The 21,345-nt window shown below is 32.6% G+C and overlaps 1 non-coding gene across 1 annotated transcript; it reads right to left on the minus strand.

The window, feature by feature from the left end:
• Positions 1 to 459: 459 nt before the first annotated feature.
• LOC111720021 lies at positions 460 to 561 on the minus strand. Its single transcript, XR_002769902.1, has one exon. It is a non-coding gene; the product is annotated as a U6 spliceosomal RNA (small nuclear RNA).
• Positions 562 to 21,345: the final 20,784 nt, after the last annotated feature.

Here is a 21,345-nt window from a genome sequence, read left to right on the forward strand (position 1 = left end):
ATATAATCACTAAAGTGTAGAGGGACACAGATATAGAGAACTTTGGGTGAGGTATAAGACCCTACAGCCCAGAAGCAACCTGCTAGCAATGTCTGGTTCAGGTCCCCATCTCCTCTAAGGGCTCTCAGCCTTCCTGAGAAGTCAGGACAACCTGTGACAACCTGTGCTGCAATTGAAGCAGAGTGATACCAAGTGGCAAAGAGTCATCTACATACAATCGTAAGTTTTTTATATCATCCCTCATGTGCAGTATATATTTAGCTCATGCCCAGTATTGCTTTGGTTACATAAGGGTATTAGGCTATACAAGGCTGAGAGAATTTGGACTAAATTAACTCCATATTTTGTCAATCCACATGAATCTCACCTCATCACTCCTCTTCTAAGATCAAGGACTTGGGCTGGTACTGAGATCCTCCAGAGAGCTAGTCTGAACACAACATAATGTAGGCAAGTATCAATAATCTATACTAGATCAATGAGGACACTAATCTTTGCACAGAGGGCATGCTAATCTCTGCATTGTTCCAATTTTAGTATATGTGTTGCCCAAGCAAGCACAATGAGGAGACTAATCATTGAGAGTTCTGGGCATTTTGCTAAGGGACAATGATGGTCGTTGAGCTGAGTTGTTCAGAGATTATAAATATATGAGGTTGGTGTGGAATAAGCTTTTCTCTTCAGAAGACTACTGAACCTCAGAGATGGACATTGGCCATTATCATGGAGGTCAGTGGCAGTTTCGATTGATTTCAAAAGACAACTCAGTCTTAAGTGGAGTTAGGAAGGCTGTGACTACATCACTACATCACCCTAGATACCTTTCTGACATGATCATATAAGAATGATGATTTCTAGGAAAGTAGCTAGGTATATTATGTGTTTTCCTTCCTCAAGGTACCATAAATGCTTTGGCTATTCTGGATACTTCTCCATTGTCTGGAGTTGGGGTTTTTTTAAAACTTTTTAAAAGTTTATTTAGTCAAAGCAAATCTGATATTCCTAATAAACAATCAAAATATTGGATTTGGTAAAGAAATAGGGACACTAGTAAGTCCCACATTTGCTTATGGGGATAAAAAAATTAATTAATTTTCTTCAAAAATCAAATGAAAAGATTTAACCTAGAAAACCTTTTTTTTTATATTTCAGAGTTTAAAAACTTTCAAAATAAATTGCTTCTGTATATAAAAGCAAGAATTTTCATTCTGCTTAGTAGTTAATTCATTTAATAAAATTGTTAATAGGTTCTACATACCCTGAATGAGCAGAGGTAGCAGCAGGTTATCCTATACAAAATGGAGCCATATTAGGCCCATGGAGGGATGCAGACTGTCTGTTACATATGGTAGACTGTTTCAGAGATGTTATCCTCCCTGTTAAAGAATCTCTTTATTGCATATAATCTAACTTGGGGTAATTTGCTGCGCAGTTCAGAAGATTTAATCAATTTTGGATCTTCACTAGGAGCTATATTGCTGTATACCAGCATTATTGCTGGTATAACTTTCAGTTCATTGTTAATTCTTTGAAAGAAAGGCATTAATACTGGTAATCACTTTGGTCTCTTCTTTAAATTGCTATGTCATTAACAATCACCCAGATTACATTAGAGGCTTTATTTTTTAAAAAATCAAAACAAAATCTCATTGAATAGACACTCCAAATAAATAATTTACAATATTCTCCTTAGGACTAATAGATCTCAAACAGCTTTATAATATTATAACTAATTTAGAGATTGATTCTTCAAGTATTTATACACTCTATGTTAATAATATTATCCTATGTCTCTGATTTAACATGTGTCTGACAACTTTCTCTATCAATATTGGATTGGGATTGGTTGAAATCATAAAATTTATGAGATGCACAAAATCTTTCCATGTTAATCACTGGCTGAATAGCTGTCCTATTTGTGTTGTTGTTGCTAATATCAGTATATATAAAACTGCTTTGGAAAACTGAATCAATTTTGGTGTCAAAACTCTTGGGACATAGTCAATTATAACATGGTTCATATTTATTTAATTTATCCCCTCTTGTCAGCCTTTTCAAATTCACTTTTTTCTTCTTAATTTAGTGAAAATCCTTCTCTCTCTGGATTCCCAGCCTCTAAGTGAATATAGGAAGCATCTGTAGTCTTAAGGAGGAGAATGTTTCCTGAGAAGCATTACCAGGAAGGAGAAAGACAACATCATGACAGAAAACTAACAGTCATTATAAATGGGGGCATTTAGCCTATAAAAGACCTGACTTAGGGAATATGATAACTATTTTAAGTTTTTAAAGTTTTATCATATGTTAAAGCATTAGAACATTCCTAATTGGCCTCAAAGTGACCCATTGTTGTTGTTTATCCTTTATTCTCAAAGAAGATTAATGACATCATAAGTGTGATGTTTTGACATGTGAATGAACTGGATAAATTTTGAACAATAGGTGGAAGTGATGGAATGACAAGAGTTAGATTTACTTCAATAACTTCAATGTATCTGTGGCCTCCTTTCTATAAGGACTCCCTTTAATAGTCTGGATCAAAATCAATTCATGCTTTTTATATGGAATTATTTGCCTTGCCCTTCTTTAAATCACCCATGTGTTAGGGAGCTCTCCTAGAATTTGAAAACAAAAAATGAGCAATTCATTGGCTCTCCAGCAATATTGCTACATGACTAAGACCGTACCTTTCTTTTTTTTCCCTTACTTTGCTTTCTTTTATTTCAGTCTTTGGCTCCACATCTCATTGTTGATATCATTATTTCTAATTATCCTATAATTATAATGACAGTAGTGTGCTGGCAGATATTTGACAACTGGTTCTCAAGGGAAAATAAAAGTAGTCATGGCACATGTAAGTTATTCTTCCCTATTATCATTTTCTCTATCATTTTCTTCATTTGGTGCAATCAGCACAATAATTCAAGTTCTTATTTCTAGCCTTTGCTGATTTCCAAGGCATAAATTCTTATACTATAAATTAATCATCTCTTGGTTTAGCATATCCCTATAATTGTACCATACTAGAGCTTATATATAACCGCCATGTGTATCTCCAGTTTTTCTTGTTTTGCATTAAAATTTTGATTTATTGCAAGGAAAAAAAAAACTTTTTTTTTTTAATCAATGAAAAACAGATTACCTTATATCAATTTATTTCCTCTTACTGCAACTTTTGAAACAAAGGCTGGATGATCACATCTCATATACCACATATAGGGAATATTTATGCAGATCTGGGTTCAACTTGATGTTTTATTAGATCCCTTATAAATTTGATATTCTGTCAGTGACTAAATCTTGAACCTTCATGCTTGATAGTTTATTTTTAGCCAAGATCCAAGGTAAATCCAAAGAACCCATCATAAAAAAAAAAAAATGACTATGCATCTCCAGAGAGAATTGATGAACTCTGAATACACATACTTTTTTTTTGTCTTGCTTTATTTATTATTGCTGTGTTTTTTTTTTTTGTAATGTGACTTATGTGGAATTAAAGTTTTGCATAATTTCACATATACAATAAACATAAAATTGACTTATGAAGGAGAAAGGAGCAGAAGGAAAGGAAAGAATTTGAAGCTTGAACTTAAAATTATGTATAATGTTATTTTTTTGCATAAAGTTTATCTTTGTGTTTCATGAAAGAAAACCTTTTTATTTAGTAAAAGAAAAGGACAAATGCTCTAATATTTTTCAAAAATTAAGTTTTTATAAGTGTTTTAAGCATTAAATAACTGCAGCATTAAGCTCTACCATGTGTAATCAAGATACATAGTTCAGTAACTGGATATTATGGCTATCTAATTACACAATTTGAAATCTAGAGGAAATATTGACTAAATGCATTTCACTGGAAAGGATAACACCACACCAGGATCTTCCAGTTTAATCGGTTCTAAAGATTATGAAACTGAGGCCCATAGGGATCTAGTGACTTTATAAGTCACAGAGATAGTAAATCATAAATGTTTCATAAACACAACTTTTTGATTTCAAATTCGATATTCTTTACACTACATCATGTTCCAGAATGATCTTGTACTTTTTACAAAAAGCATGTCAATATTCAATCCATGGATAGCTTTGGACATAAAGAATAATTTTGCAGTAACAATTCACCACATATTTTTATAAACTGGGAAATCTACATTTTAGTAAAAAAAATTTAGAAAGGTAAATAGAAAATTAACTGTTACCAGCTTTTGGCTTGAAGTTTATCTAGTTGGGTGGTACTTACCAAATCTTGTACTTATTAAGAATCCAGGATTGCCCCCAACTCCTTCCTGAAACATTACATGAGATTGGTCTGTAGTGAAGAGAAGGCCCCATAAAGGAGAAAACTGGAGGTAAAGGCAGAAGAAGTGAATTTTAATTCTTCCTCTGACTCTTATTTCTTGGATTGGGCAAACAATTTCCCCCTCTAAGCATTAATCTCCTTCTCTTTGAAAATGAAGCTTTTGGAATAGACCAGAAGTTCTTAAATTTCTTTGGTGTTTCAAGGAGCCTTTTGGAAGTCAGGTGAAACGCTTTCTCAATGTAGTGTTTTAAGTGTTTAGATGCAGAGATGAGACAGAAGATTAGAGGCAGCAACCTAGATGAACTCTCTCAACATTTTCTTTCAAAATAACACCCCAAATCAAATTTTAGAATAGCAGAACCAACAAGAGATCAATGTTAGACTTTTTAAGTCTGATAAAACTTAGGAAATGAGCAGTAGAGGTTGGTAATATCTTGTGGGTGCCAGTCTAGAACACATATGTAGAGAGTGTTTCAGGGATGGTGATGGCAGCAGCAGCAGCACCAGCAGCAGCAGCTTTTGGAGCTTTCAGTTCAGACATGATAAGTGTATCATGCAACTGATTTAAAAGAGATAACATAGCCTTGCTGGCTATGGGTGGTGCTGACTGGCATTTCTATTGTCCATGAAGTTCTGGAGTGCAATTCGAAGAGGAAGAGGAGTACTGGGGATCAATCACTGGTTCTGGGTCAAGTCAGAGAAGACCTCTAAAGGTTGTGACTGCAGAAGAGCAAGGTTCAGATCATAGTATCAAGGAGGGGAGGGAGGGGAGAGGAGGATAAAAGTACTTTTTCCTGTGGGGAAGTAAGAGTTCTTCCTAGGTAAAGAATAAAGTGCCAATCAGGAGAATTGAGACCATGACATTGTCAGGGTCATACTGCATTGGAAGCACCAAAAATTTGAAGATGCCCACAGCTAACTCTGAAGACAACAGCATTAGTAGCGTACACACACACACACACACACACACACATACACACACACACACTGCCTTCCCAGTCCAGGTGAACAGAGTCCAACTTTAGCATAAAAAAAATCAATAAATAGATGGAAAAAATAGGAACAAAAAAGAATTTGATCACAAAAAGCTACAAACTGGCAAAGAAAACCAACACATAAACTCAGAAGAAAATAATGTGGAAATAGCTACAAACAAAGATGCAAAGAAAAAAATTACTTGGAAGCAAGCCCAATAAGAATTCTTAGAAATGTTAAAGAAAAAGATAAGAATGGTAAAAGGGAAAATTAAGAAAATCAATAAGAGTGATACAAAAAATACAAAAAAGAATTAACATTTTGGCCAAAAAAAGCACAAAAATACATAAGCAATATCTTAACAAACAATTGGCTTAATGGTAATAGAGGCACACTATTTTTCATTGAAGAAAATAACTAGAATTAAATTTTTGCAACTGGAAGTTGAAGACTCCAGGAAACACCAAGAAACAATAAAACAAATTCAAAAGAAAGAAAAATTGAATAAAATATGAAATACACCACCAGAAAAACAATTTGATATATATGTAAAAATTCCCTCCTATTGTCATTCTACCTCAGAAACAATATTCATTTATTCATATGACAGATTACCATTTTTTTTTGGTAGGACAGAAAATAAGAGGTTGTTAAATGTTTTGAACACTTGCTCTCCATTTTGTTTGTGTTGACAATATCTCAGAATAATATTCTAAAGAGAGAAATATTTCATAACTAACAATATTCAACTTTTTATTTTGTGAATTTTGCGAAACATTGGTCAGAGTTTTGGCTTCTGACTATGTCATCCTTATCAGAGGCTATAACTTGAGTATGCTATTATCAGTCTTTACTTATAAGCCTTCTTTATCTCAGTGCAATACTAGCTGCTCGTAACTCAATTAAAATGATGCATAACATTAAAGTTAATGTATAGGCCATTTTGTTGAAAGAACCCTTTTTTCCTTTCCTTTCTATGAATGTCAGAGTTTATGATTTGTGTCATAAAGTGATGGTAGGCTAAATATCAATCAATAAGTATAAGTGAAGAAGCTCTATTAATTCCTTTTAAGTTCCCTAAATTGTAAAAAAAGTGATTTCTAAAGACAAACTATACTTTTGATCTCTCCTACAAACAGAGAACATAAGAAAGAAAATAGGTATGTATAGGGAATTCCAGAGTAATGAAAATTAATTTATTCATGCATATCAGCATTTTCTATTCAACATAAAGTCTTAGAAAGTTTCTGAAAGCACTAATAAGTTTAGTTACTTGACCAGGGTTATGCAATTAATAAGTATCACAGTAAGAACATAAAGCTAAATCTTCCTAATACTAAGGACAGCTTTCTATTCAGAAAGCTATGTTCTTCTATAAGAGTACATATAAAGTAATGATTCCATTATTCCAAATAAAATAATTTAGAAAAATATTGCTGTTTCCCAGAAGCAATTCTGAAGAGCAAAAATCCACGTTTGTTGTTCATCTTCATCTTCAGTAGTCTAATGGTGAGTGAAGTGCAAATGAATCACTTGACTTTTTTCATTTGTAAATGGAAATAATAATGCCTGACTTCCCTACTCTTGTGAAACTCAAAGGGGATTATCTACAATATTTCTAAGTACTTTGTAAATTGTGAAGTACCATACAAATGTAAGGTGTTATTTTTGTTTGATGTAACTAGCCAATGCTCCAATTAAAAAAAAGAAAATTACCCTTAGTACATCATCATGGTTGGAGGTGATCCTAGATTCTCCAGTCTTCTCTAGTTCTCAGTGGCACAATTCATATATTTTATTATGTTCTATTATACTGAAAACACTGAATAAAATTTGATAGCAGACTGGCCTAATATGTGATGATGAACTTATCTAAAAATAGTCAGATGGTTTGGAAAGAGGAAATTAATTATTTCAATGTAGTAACTTACAGAAATAAAGTTGAACATAATGCACCATTTAATGTGTCTTGGGTTTCTTTTCTGACATTAACAAGCTATGGAATACTCAAAACAGTTTTTAGGTCACTCTTTGAAAGCATCAATTTCACTATTGGCACTCAACATGCAATTTTTTTTTTTGGTAAAATAACCAATGGAAAGATAATTTCAGGAGTTAAAACATATTTGCAATGACATTTTTGTTATGTGCAAAAACACATTATTTCATTGGACTCTTGGAATTGTGTCATAAAATGCTCAGAAAAGGAACTAACATGACAATAATTGCATACTATGTGTCAACCACTATCACAGATAATGCACAAGTAGGTACTATTTCAAAAACCTAAAGAAAACAAACAAACCAGATACTTTAATATTTGATAACATAGATTTGAAGTTGGGCAGAGGCAATGAACAAAATATAATAAAATGAAGACACATAAACTTGAAAATAAGACTAAGGATGAAGAAAAAAAAAGTGAGTGATTTTATGTTACTCAGGAGATACACAGCTTAATATCATGAATCCTTCCTTCAAGAGTAATTTTGAAAGGTATTGATTATAGAAAGTTCTCCCAAAAAATCACAAAAATGAAGTAGTCTAATAAAAAAGAAATTGATGACAGATAATTAATGTGCAACTCATCAAATCTGTGAAGTTAGATTACTCATTATTAAAAGCCAAGATCAAAATGGACAAAAAGGGATGGAGATGAGATAATTCTACATGCAATTGCAATTATATTTTAAAATGTATTGACTAAAAACTATGAAATTAGTAAAAATAAGTGTATTAGTACCATTATTATTTCTCAAAGAAATAAACAGTGAGAAATGGAGGTAGTTTGGTCATACAAAAAGAGTGAATGATAATGTATACAATTCATATGGTATTGGTATCCAAACAATATGAAAAGTCATTGAGCAAACTAGAATTTTGTAGGTTTTTTTATGGAAGATTATGATAAAACAAGTACAAAGCACTCATATTTTAAATGACATTAATGCTCTGTTTAGTACCAGTACAAAGAGAATCTATACTGATAAGATCACAGACCAATAAAAAATTTGTCAAAAAAAGCTTGTCAGTTTGAAACATAGTGCTGCATGAGCAGTTACCAAAACTATTTGGTATTGGCTAAGGAATAGATTAGTTGATCAGTGGAATAGATTAGGTTCAAGGGACAAAACAGTCAACAAATATAGCAACCTAGTCTTTGACAAACCCAAAGATCCCAGCTTTTGGGATAAGAACTTACTGTTTGATAAAAATTGCTGGGAAAATTGGAAACTAATATGGCAGAAACTAGGCATTGATCCATACTTAATGCCGTACACCAAGATAAGGTCAAAATGGGTTCATGACCTAGGCATAAAGAATGAAATTATTAATAAATTAGAAGAACATAGGATAGTTTACCTCTCAGACCTGTGGAAGGGGAAGGTCTTTATGACCAAAGCAGAACTAGAGATCATTACTGATCACAAAATAGAAAATTTCGATTATACCAAACTGAAAAGTTTTTGTACAAACAAAACTAATGCAGACAAGATTAGAAGGGAAGCAATAAACTGGGAAAAATATTTTTACAGTCAAAGGTTCTGATAAAGGCCTCATTTCCAAAATATATAGAGAATTAACTCTAATTTATAAAAAATCAAGCCATTCTCCAATTGAAAAATGGTCAAAGGATATGAACAGACAATTCTCAGATGAAGAAATTGAAACTATTTCTAGTCATATGAAAAGATGCTCCAAGTCATTATTAATCAGAGAAATGCAAATTAAGACAACTCTAAGATACCACTACACACCTGTCAGATTGGCTAAGATGACAGGAAAAAATAATGATGATTGTTGGAGGGGATGCGGGAAAACTGGGACATTGATGCATTGTTGGTGGAGTTGTGAACGAATCCAACCATTTTGGAGAGTAGTTTGGAACTATGCTCAAAAAGTTATCAAACTGTGCATACCCTTTGATCCAGCAGTGTTACTACTGGGATTATATCCCAAAGAGATTATAAAGAAGGGAAAGGGACCTGTATGTGCACGAATGTTTGTGGCAGCCCTTTTTGTAGTGGCTAGAAACTGGAAACTGAATGGATGTCCATCAGTTGGAGAATGGCTGAATAAATTGTGGTATATGAATATTATGGAATATTACTGTTCTGTAAGAAATGACCAACAGGATGATTTCAGAAAGGCCTGGAGAGACTTACACGAACTGATGCTGAGTGAAATGAGCAGGACCAGGAGATCATTATATACTTCAACAACAATACTATATGATGACCAGTTCTGATGGACCAGGCCATCCTCAGCAACGAGATCAACCAAATCATTTCTAATGGAGCAGTAATGAACTGAACTAGCTATGCCCAGAAAAAGAACTCTGGGAGATGACTAAAAACCATTACATTGAATTCCCAATCCCTATATTTATGCACACCTGCATTTTTGATTTCCTTCACAAGCTAATTGTACAATAATTCAGAGTCTGATTCTTTTTGTACAGCAAAATAATGTTTTGGTCATGTATACTTATTGTGTATCTAAGTTATATTTTAATATATTTAACATCTACTGGTCATCCTGCCATCTAGGGGAGGGGGTGGGGGGGGTAAGAGGTGAAAAATTGGAACAAGAGGTTTGGCAATTGTTAATGCTGTAAAGTTACCCATGTATATATCCTGTAAATAAAAGGCTATTAAATAAAAAAAAAAAGAAACATAGTGCTGCATGAAAACTTTTTATACTGTCTGATTAGTCTTATTTCTCTACAATCAGATATATAATTCCATATATTATATATGTGTTATATATACATCCAATTGTGGGCATACATGTACATATATGTATGTGGATATTATAGCATTTATGTATATCTTATATGCCTTATAAGTCTTTTATTTAGGTCAACTATAGTCTAGTGCAAATAGTAATAATTACTAAATCTTTTAGCTGTATCAGAAAAAGAAAAAAAAATCTTTTATTGGTTTTAGATAAATTTAGTTTTATTTTCTACCATGCCATCTAAGTGAAAAGATTTAGCAAACAACTGAAAAATGTGAAATCCCAAAAACATTCATTTAAAAATGATTTAGTCAAATACATTTTTGCGTGTGTTTTACATTGTAGATACTCATTATATTAACAATGGGTCAACCCAAAATATTAAAGCACTTCCCTTGAGCTCCTAAAATGTGAATAAAATGCAGTTTGAAAGTAATACATCTGTGAGCCCTTTCTTCACTATAAGACCATTTCCAGTCATATGCTTCTACACTTATAATATTTTTATGTTATTTATGTTTTTCTACATTGCAATAAATATTAAAGAGAAAATATTTTGTAATTATTGATATCTAAGCACTACACCATGGATCTTCATTTGTTTTTTGGATAACCCATAATTTTGAATTCTTTGGAAGTTGTGATATCTTATACTGTGCAGTCATAGAACAGAATTGGAAGAAAAATGATTTAGAGGATTTTTTATGGTATTATGAAAAGTGTTACATAATTTCCCAAATGAAATTTACTCTGATTTCTGGGTTTCATTAAGAACTTATATGAAATCATGATAATTTAAATTTACAAATCCAGAAAATATATTAAAAAGATGAATTTGTATAAATAACTTTTTTTACTATTTCTTTGGAGAAGGAAGAGAAAGAAGTTTAAATGACTTGTAACAATAAGGATGGGTTGGAGGACAGGGAGAGTCAAATATATGTTTTAAGAAAGGAATGCATAGATGCAAGATGGAAGGATGTTTTTTTTTTTCATCTCAAGTAGAAGGAAAGTAATAAAATGAAAAGAGAAATAATGAAATTGGAAATGTAGAAGATGAAGAAATTTACATCTTGATAGCCTTTACTTTTTCAGTTAAGGAAGAAAGTTCATATGCTAGAAGATGTCAGGAACAAAAATAGATAAAAGCATAAAGGAAAAGAATACATTTTTTTTCAAGATTACACTGGGAAATAAACAAGAAATTAATAAGAAGCTGTAGAGTGGCGCCAAAAACTGAGTTAAATACAATTGGAATGCAAAAATAAAAACAAACAAACAAACAAACAAAAAAAAAAAACATCATTCTTTTTTGTGACCACAAAGAAGAAATAGAGAAAACACATGGGTAATCCAACCTTTTTGATTGAGAGAGCTGGCACAGAAGCATGCTAAGGAGTAGATGTTTCTTTGAATAGTAGTAAAATAATTTACATGCTTATCCATGCAATCCAGACTTGGAGAACTGAGAGTTCCTAGAAAGGAATTTGAAGACCATGTAAATGAGAATATATAGTGAGTGAGGGAAAAGATTATATATTGAAAACATATTAGCTATAGAAATGAAGATGTTTGGAGTCATTTTACTATTAATTATCAGTTTTTGACTTTGCAGTCTCCATCATTCTTCTCTCTGAAAGAGAGAAGATCCCTCTATTATTGTTTTTATTCTTCTTTTTGTTGAATGAATTTCAAAATCAGAACAATTGTCTTTCCTCTGTATCCAACAGAAAGTGCTACTCAACCTTCCACTACCCAATACTATGATTGTATCTTTTGTGATACAACTACCTTGTATTCCTTATCTTCTCTTCCTTAAAATCCATTATGTGAATGAATCTAAATATTCCTTATTGCCTTTCATATCAAGCTGAAATCCCATGGTTTATATTTTAAGTCCTCAAATTAAATCTCTTTAAGTCTTTTTATTATTATTTTAGTTGACATATATTTTAACATATTATGTACATTGCAATGAATAACATGATATTATTTCATTTTTAATTGTAAAACAATCACAATGTAGTTTTTGTAACAGAGTGCATATAAATTTCATTGGGTGCAATAATTTAATGTATTTAATAGTTTGGGGGCTTTAAATTTAATATTTTATAACTGACAGTGATGATTCTTTTGGTCCTGAATTTGATTGCCTTTCAATGTAGTCTTCATTTATATGATTATAGACATTTTTTTTCATAATTATACATGTTTCTTTGTTTGCATAGATCTTTATTGAACAGCAATCTGTATAAGTATTTACATGTTACTATGAATGAATTCTTCATATTTATTGGTCCTTATAGAATAAACAATTTCATCTACCACAATTTGTTCAGTCATTTCTAAACGACAGGAAACATAATTAGTTTTTACTTTCTTTCAACTACCATTAGTGCTGTTGTAAATATATTGGTATGTATGTCTTTATGGCATTGACTTCTTTAAGAGAATAAATATAGCAGTGGGTTCATAGATAAAAATATTAGTAAATCAGTAACTTTTCTAATTCCAAACTCTTTTTAAAAATGGATGATCCAATTAACAGTTCAACCAGCAATGAATTATTATGACTACCTTCCTCCAGAGGCTTGAACAATGACAGGGACCATGTTTTCTCCACCATCCCCTTTCCTGCACTGTAATTTTAATAGGTAGGAAGACATACTACAGGGCAGTTTTATTTGGTATCTTTCTTCTTCCTAGTGAATTTGAATAATTATTCATATTGTTATGGGTAGTTTGTTTTTCTTACTTTGAAAACTTAATCAGGGGTCCTCAAACTTTTTAAATAGGGGGCCAGTTCACTGTCCCTCAGACTGTTGGAGGGCCGGACTATGGTAAAAACAAAAACTTTGTTTTGTGGACCTTTAAATAAAAAAAAAAAAAAAAAAACTTCATAGCCCTGGGTGAGGGGAATAATCGTCCTCAGCTGTTGCATCTGGCCCACTGGCCATAGTTTGAGGACCCCTGCATGCATTATTGGTCAGTTGTCTATTGGGAAATATCTCTTTATTTTACAGATTTGGGGCAATTCCTTATTGATTTTTTGGATGCCAGACTTTTATCAGATATTTAAGAAAAATATTTTTGTCTATACATATTTTAATTATAAATATTTATGTTTGTTTACTTATAAATAGGTATTGTTTTATAACACATTATTATGATTTATTGTTGACTGTTATAGTGTTTTAAGAATTTCATATATTTCATTTTATACTTAAAACAACACTACAAGCTTAGCAAAATTGAATATTTATACATTTTGTCTTATATGATTTATTATTGTACTCTATCTGGTTCTGAATTTTCCCCTAACCATAACTGTGATATGATCTTCCATTTTATTTTTTATGAGGACTTTTTTTTTCAAGCAAATTATTATCTATCTGATACTTTTGTGATATATGGTTGAGAACTGTAATCTAAAAACTGTTTTTTACTCTGATAGATTATTCTTTAGTTTATCACATACTATACGTCTTTACTTCTACAATTTCATTATATAATGTTTTCTGCTGATCTATTTTTCAATTTATAAAAATGAACATGTTAGTTTCAAGAACTGCTCTGCTACATAGCATGAAATTTAGTAGAAACAAACCTCCATCCTTTGTATCTTTTAAACTACGTTTGACCTTTTATCCTAATAAATGAATTTGCTTATTTTATTGAATTCTATTTGAGATATCAATTGAAATTTTATTGGAATAGTAGTAAATGTGAGGTACAATCTGAGAAGGAACAGTGCAGATTCATAAAGATTTTCTATGAAGTCAGGAAACATAAATTAAAGAACTCTTTTTTACATATTTCCTGTCTCCTCACTATAGCAAAGTCACAGAACCTCATAATTCTAATTGTCTAAAAATATGTTACAAATACGTTGTAGCTCTGTATTGGTTGAAGAGAGTTCCTTATTAAAAAATCAACAAAATCACTTAACTAAATCCCCTCCCCAAAAAAAGTGCATGTGGACAATATCTCTATTTTACTTTATAGACACAGTCCAATTATAAAGATTGTCGCTGGGTTTTTATTATTATTTTTGTAAGGAAATTTATGGTTACATTTATGTAAGTTCTATGTATTTTGGCAATCTAATTCCTGATCATTCATTTTGTCTTATTCTAAATTAAATTCATTTATCTCTTCCTTTTTTGCTTTTTTTTTCTTGGTAATTATAGAAAATCTGATGTTTGTATCTATGAATTAACAATCTAGCTTTTCATGGTAACTGAACTTACTGAGAAATAGCATACTATCCTGTAAATAGTGCTGGATCTAGAATTAGAAACACCTATGTTCAAATTAAAAATGAAGACATTTATTACCATTGGATCATAGGGACCAGTTTACCTTAAAGCTTTCTTCTTGCTTGAAACTCATTGCTAACTCATGCTTAATAAGGTATGGTTAAATCTTATGAAGTTGCTTTTGTCTGCTAAGTTTTCAGTACAATGACTCAACCCAAATGTGTTTTCTTCCTAAGGAATGCTTAAAATTTATTTATTTTGCTCAAAATAGCTTATAGACCAAATGAAAATTTTGTTCAGCTTGATAAATCGGTGCAGGTTTTTCACACATTGCAATATTTTCTCATTAGTCCAATTCATTCCTTTTAAATTCTTACTGGAATTCCTTGCTTTGTAGTTTCATTCTTTCTAATATTTTTCTGCATTGACATGGGATTTCTGTAATTTGCAAACAACACTGATAGATTAATTAATCATTGGGTTCATTTCTAATAGCATCAATATTATTTCAATGATATACACTTTATTACTCTCTGGTTCCAATGCTTCTGGGAAATTATCTTTTCTGATTTTCTAAAATGTGGCATTCAGAAGTCTTGTTGCATCAAGTTTTGTGTGTGTTTGTGTGCGTGTGTATGTGTAGTTTAATGCCCTTAGATTCAAGTCCTGTCTTCTAGTTAACAGTATGTTCCTCAAATATGTTGATTCTACTTTAACAATTATTGATGTTTCATTAAATATTGTTGCTTTTTTTCTTCTTCCTTTTAGTGTATTTATTAATTTGTCAAAAATAGTTCTATTTATCACAGGATCAAAGATTTGTAGCTATATTAAAGATTTGGGTAGCTTGAACTGAATTTGAACATTTTCCTCATAGGTGAAGAAATAAAAGGTTATAGAGGTTGTACAAGTTGCACAAGGATGTAATAATAATAGTCATTAGCAATAATATTGTACAATCATCAAGCATCACTTGCTTTGCTTTTTGCACATCATTCTTGTTCTAAATCATTGTTTTCTCCCAAATTTTCATAGAGATTTTTGTATATCTTCCTTCATTTTTTAAAACTAAATTTACTAACTACTAACAAAAACTGTCTTGTATATAGAACTTTAATATTTCCTAAATATTTTGCAGATGTTGTATTATTTGATCCTAAAGGATCAAGATAGGTGCTATTATCTCCTTCTTGTAGATGAAGAAACTTAGCCTGAAAGAGGATAAATGACTGGCCTAGGGGCACACAGCTAGCAAGTGTCTCAGGTGGAATTCGACTCAATTGCCCTTCTCCAAGTCCATCACTATCACCTATTGCATGATCTAGTAGTTACCTAATAACAACACTTGACATTCTTATGGACATGTTTTCTCTTTTCTGGACTTACAGTTTAATTATTTCAGAATAGTTCTCATCTTTAGAGATTTTCTCCTGAAAATTGCTTATGCCATGCTATTTTTAAGACGTTTAGACATTTTTCTGTGTTCATTTATTTCCTCAGTTTCTGAAGGTATTTTCCTTCATTTGATTATATCTTTGTAGAATATATTTTTTCCTTCCTTCTTACTGACCTTTGAATATTTTTTGGTGTTTATCCCTGTTTTGAACTGATTGGTGAATCCTATTTTATATTTAGCATCTATGTAACAGTTTTGCAAGAAGCTACAGTTCTTGATAAAAGTATTCATCATGTAATATCACTGTGAAACTTATGAGTATTCAACAAATTTTGCTTTCATTTCTTGATTTGAAATCATATTTTCTGCCATTTCATTCCCATTCACCTGTGGGCTCACTCTCCTTCACATTAAAGTTACTAAATTTCAAATTATGTGTTGAACTGGGTGGGAAGTCAAGGAAAAGAAATTATCCAACTCTGGAGGGTGAGGGTAGAGTGAAACAACAATATACCTATCCCTGAACAAGTTATATATGTAGCAGCCTCCTATCTCTCCTTTCCTCCCACTGAATGAAATCTCTTTGAAGCTAAGGACTGCCTCATTTTTGTATTCTGTCCCCAGTATCTGGGGGGAAAAAAAGTAAAGTATGTGTCTGCTACAACCATTTCCATTCTTCTTTTTCATTTATTCATTTTCTTGTCTTTTCCAAGGGCATAAATCCTAAACTGCGATTAAAAATTTTGTGTAGTAGGTTCACCATAAGTCTACTCATTCACACACAATAATCCACTATATTAAGCAGGTTACTAAATTTAATGAAATGGTCACTAAAACTGGAAAAGGAAAAAAAAAGCCTACTTTGAAGTTCTGTAGAGAGCCAGAAGTTTGGAGAAGTGTACTTGAAAGAAGTATATATGAAACAAGGTGTTAACTCAGAGGTCCTTCTGGAGGACCCCCAGAAAGCTAGTCTGAACATTACATTTTTACATACAGCTAACCCAAACATTACAAAGTTCTTCAAATAATACCCCACCATCCCTCTACAAATGGTTGATCTGTCATATCTGAAATTTGAAAGATTTTTCAGTTTAGGATTTGAAAAAGGAAAGTTTGACATGTTAGATTTCAAACATATATCTCATTAGATCCTTACAAATGTCAAAGTTATTTACATATTTGCAGATTTAATGAATGTCTTCTCTATTTGCATATATGTAACTTTTAAATCTAATTTTAGATTATTAAAATGTAATTTTGTGAATTATTTTTTAAAAAGTTAACCTCTGAGCCAGTTTAAGCAAAAACACATTCCAAATGTAGATAGACTGTGAAATGAGGGTGTACATATTGATGTCTATGTTAGATACATATATTTCAAAGGTCATCAAAATAATATTTTGTCATTTGTTTATGTAAATGGAACATATTTTTATTTGGAGGCATTCTGTGCTCCAGAATTTATGTAAGTAAGATATTTCTCTAAATCAGCATACAAATAAATTCTGGTTTTGGATGACAAGTTCATTGTTGACTTCAGGGAGATGAAAAGCAATATAAAAATGCCTTGTTTGAATACAGAAAAATCACATAGCAATAATATACAGAAACATTCTTTAATTTGTCTAGATAATCAATGTCTACTCAAATATTTGGTGAGTCTCTTAGTCATTAAGCTGGTATGTAAGCACTTCCATGTGCCAGGCACTGTTCTGGTTATATTTATAAAAAAAAAAAAAAAAAAAAAAGGCAAATCATAGTCCCTGCCTTTATGGGAGTATGAAAAATTGATTCAAAAACTTAAGACATTTGGTAATGTTCAACAGTTTCTCCTCATGTTTTGCAAAGCCTGAAAGATACTGAAGCAGTATCAAGAGGATTGCTTGTTTTCCTGTTTCATTATTTAATAGCAAAGAAATGACTTTGGGATGAGAAACTCTTGAGTTTCTGGCTTTTCCTTTTAGTGAGAATTTTTTTTCACATTAAATAAACCATCTTGTAAGCAATATTTAGAAACTTTCTAATGGCTCTTGTTTTTCTCTGTAGTAAATTAGTCACTTAATATATAAAAATATAAAATTCAGAGATCCAGAGATATTATTCTCCATTGTCTTTGAAGAAAATAAAACATCAATTGATAAATTTATTTTAAAAATTCATATCGATTGGGATTATACATAATGTGCTAATAAGATAATAAACTTGAAGGTTAAATACAATAATTCATGTGAATGTAAGTTAAATTCTGACTCTTTCAGATAAATGATTAGTCAGTCTTCTTAACAAGTTAGTGATAAAGGAATATGTTTATGAAAAGAATAACATCCTTAGTTCAATGAGCATATTAAGTATTCTGTTTCTTTTTTACTACCAAAAATAGGATATAAGTATTTAGAAATGTGAGCAATATAGATATAACCTAACAATAAATTGATATCTAAGAAAATCATATTTTATTGCTTATATACTTATTACTAATAAGACAATGCATATAATGCTTAAATAAAAAATTTAACTTAATATTATATATACAGAAAAAAAGAGGAACAAAGAAAGATGGAAGTTGGGATGTTTGCCACTTCTTTTAGGATGAGACATTTATTTATTTAATTGTTTCCCTTATTTATCTTGTTATACATTTTAAAAGCTATTTCTTCATAAATTATGTTGGAAGAGAAAAGCCAGAACAAAAGGGGAAAATCATAAGAAAAAAAATATAGGAAAAAGAAAACAAAAGGGAACTGAATATGTGTTGATTTACTTTCATTCTCCATAGTTTTGTCTTTCAAAGCAGATGGCATTTTCCCCCCAAAGTTTATTAAGATTTGTGAAGACCGCCTATTTTAAAATCAGCCGGAGTCAGGAATTCAGGTTAGGGGAAAATCATCAGTCTTTATTCTCAGTGAAGAAAGATTGGAGGTGGAAGAGCATGGGAAATAGCAATGTGTGTAGCTGAGTCAAGAAGCTAGCTAGACCAGCAGCCTCACGACCAGCATCTAGGAGTATGGAACCCAGGCCAATCTCTCCCAGCTTTTCTTCCTGTCTCTCTCTCTCTGCCTCCACCCACCATAATCATCATTTCCTATACAACACATCAGGAATTGCACAGAGAGTGGGCAGGGACCATTCTTTACCCAATCATGTATATTAATAGAGTATAGCCCAATTACTATTTAGCCTCACGTGCTTGGGACCTTGTGATTAACCGCTCAGCCCATTAATCTCCGCTTCTTTTTTTTTAGAACACAGGTGGTCATGCCATCCTGACTCCTTAGGGAGGTCAGAGCCCTAAGGAGGTGATCACACCCTCCTAACTTCTCAGGGAAGGAGGTGAAAGACCAAAAGAAGATGATAGCCCTACCTGAATCTCAGGAAGGAGATAAAATACCAAAGGGGTGGGGTTAAATGGTTTTTGGGCTGAAGGGTTTTATTATGCACAAACCCATCAGCATGGGAGATATTGCAACAATAGAAAAAAAGAGGTTAAGGGATGACTCTGCCCAAGTCAGTGCAGGTCGATATGGTTAACAAAACATGAATTGTAATGCAAGTAGCGGAATAGCAAACAATATAAATCAACATCGTTGGAAAACATCACCAGAAGTCCTAGAAGGAGGGGGTAAAACAACAGTCACAATACACCTTCTTCAGCAGCCAAGAGTAGTCCAAAACCAACTTATTGTCCATTGATCCATGTCAGGGAATCCAATGATCCCTGAGTTTTGAAGTCCTGCAAAAGTCTTTTATGTGTTAGGGAATCCAATAATTCCAAGGATTTTAAGTCCTGTAACAGTCTTATCATTTTTCGAGAATCCAATATTCCTGAGAGTTTTTGTCCTATGTCTCAGAGAACCAATGATTCCTGAGGGTTTTCAAGTCCTATGTCTCAGAGAATCCAATGATTCCTGAGGGTTTTGAAGTCCAATAATCTTTGATGTCCATGAGTCAAACTCCATAACAGCCACGCTCTTTCAATGGTGAACACAATCAGCAATAGAACCATCCAATATTTCTTGGGTCTTTTCCTTTGTTTGGGTCTGTTTGTTTCTGGATGGAAAGGAAATGGTTTGTTCACCATCTGATTCCTTCTCCACCTGTAGAGATACAAGCAAACCTCTCCCAAAGCAGTTAGCCTATCTTCCTTTCCATTCACCACTTTCTGGGTCTCTCCCATCACCTGGGGATTATCTAAAGATAGTGGAGTGTTCGCCTGGACACGACCTTCCGGTGGTTATAAAACCTTTTGGAGCCAGTATCTTTTCAAAACGAGTTAATAGTATAAAGAGCTAGATTTAAAGTTTCTAGGGTTACCTGTGGCTCCCCTTTCTTTTTGTTTTGGAGGATGTCTTAAATTCTGTTTCTCCCTCCACTATTGCCTGTCCTTGAGGATTAAAAGGTAGGTTGTGTAAAATTTATACTGTGACAAAAGTGTGCAAAATGTTTTGAGGTATAAGAGGACCATTGTCTGTTTTTTGCTTGTGGCAAACCCATAATGGCAATGCTTGTAGAGGAATTCAGTGACCACTGGGTCTCTTTTGCTGCTGGATTGCAAAAGGGGATCCTTAAAGGGTGTCTACCACAACATGGACGAAAGACAGACGACCAAAAAGATTTATAATGGGTCCATCCATTTTGCCAGATTTCATTGGGTCTCAAACCATGAGGGGTTCTTCCCTTGTAGACAGTGTAGGAATGTGGAAAGGGTTTGGCAAGCCATACAGGGTTTTTACTATGCTCCTAGCTTCCTCTTTGTTATTCCAATTTGTAAAACCTAAAGCCTGAGCAGCCTGATGATATTTAGAAATGAGATGCCTGGGCTTCCTGGGAATAAAGGAGTATTGACTAAAATAGTTAGAAGGTTCTGCCTTTTGAATTGCCATCAAAATGGGGATTCCTGGAAGTCCACTATGAGAGGGAATGTAAATATAGATCTTACTTGGAAAGTTTTCCACTTGCTCTTGAAGTTTTTAAAGAAGGATATATATTAGAGGTTGAAATTTTAGTTGGGCTGTGGCAATTCTTTTGTACCACACCTACCGAATAGGCCCAAATTAGATATTATATTTATGTCTCCTGGATAATAAGAAGAGCTAGAAATGATCGTACACCATTTCTGAGTGGGGATTGAAAAGGAGTTCTGACTACTTCCCTTTATTAGTTAGATCATGAGAGTACACAGCACAAATATTAGGTTTGATGATCCGTGAAGATAACTGGGTCCTTTAAGGAACTTTAGAAATTTTTCTTCAAGAATCCACCCAGTTATGTAATAGTCCGGTTATCATTAATGGAGACCCATGTATAAATTTGGACCATGGCTAATAAAATTTGCCACTCTGGGATGGTCTCACAAAACACATTAATTTGTATTGGTATAAAAGGTGTATCTTGTCAGGTTTTGTCCCAGATAATTGTACTGCTCACTTAGTGGCCTTTAATAAAATTCTAGCCACAAGAACTGGGTAGGGTGTAAGGCTTTGTTCTGGTTGTGCCAGGAGGTTCAACCACTCTATCACACCGTCTCCTTGATGAAGGACTGCTGTGGGTGCCTCTTGTATGGCAAAAACTGATATTTCCAAGGGTTTTTGAGTGACTCTTTCAATCACATTGGATAAAGCCAGTTCAACTTCTTTCAAAGCCTCCTTGGAGCTTTTTGTAATTATGTGGTGGAATTT

This window comes from Sarcophilus harrisii, chromosome 3, assembly GCF_902635505.1.
Source record: "Sarcophilus harrisii chromosome 3, mSarHar1.11, whole genome shotgun sequence".
Classification (NCBI taxonomy): domain Eukaryota; kingdom Metazoa; phylum Chordata; class Mammalia; order Dasyuromorphia; family Dasyuridae; genus Sarcophilus; species Sarcophilus harrisii.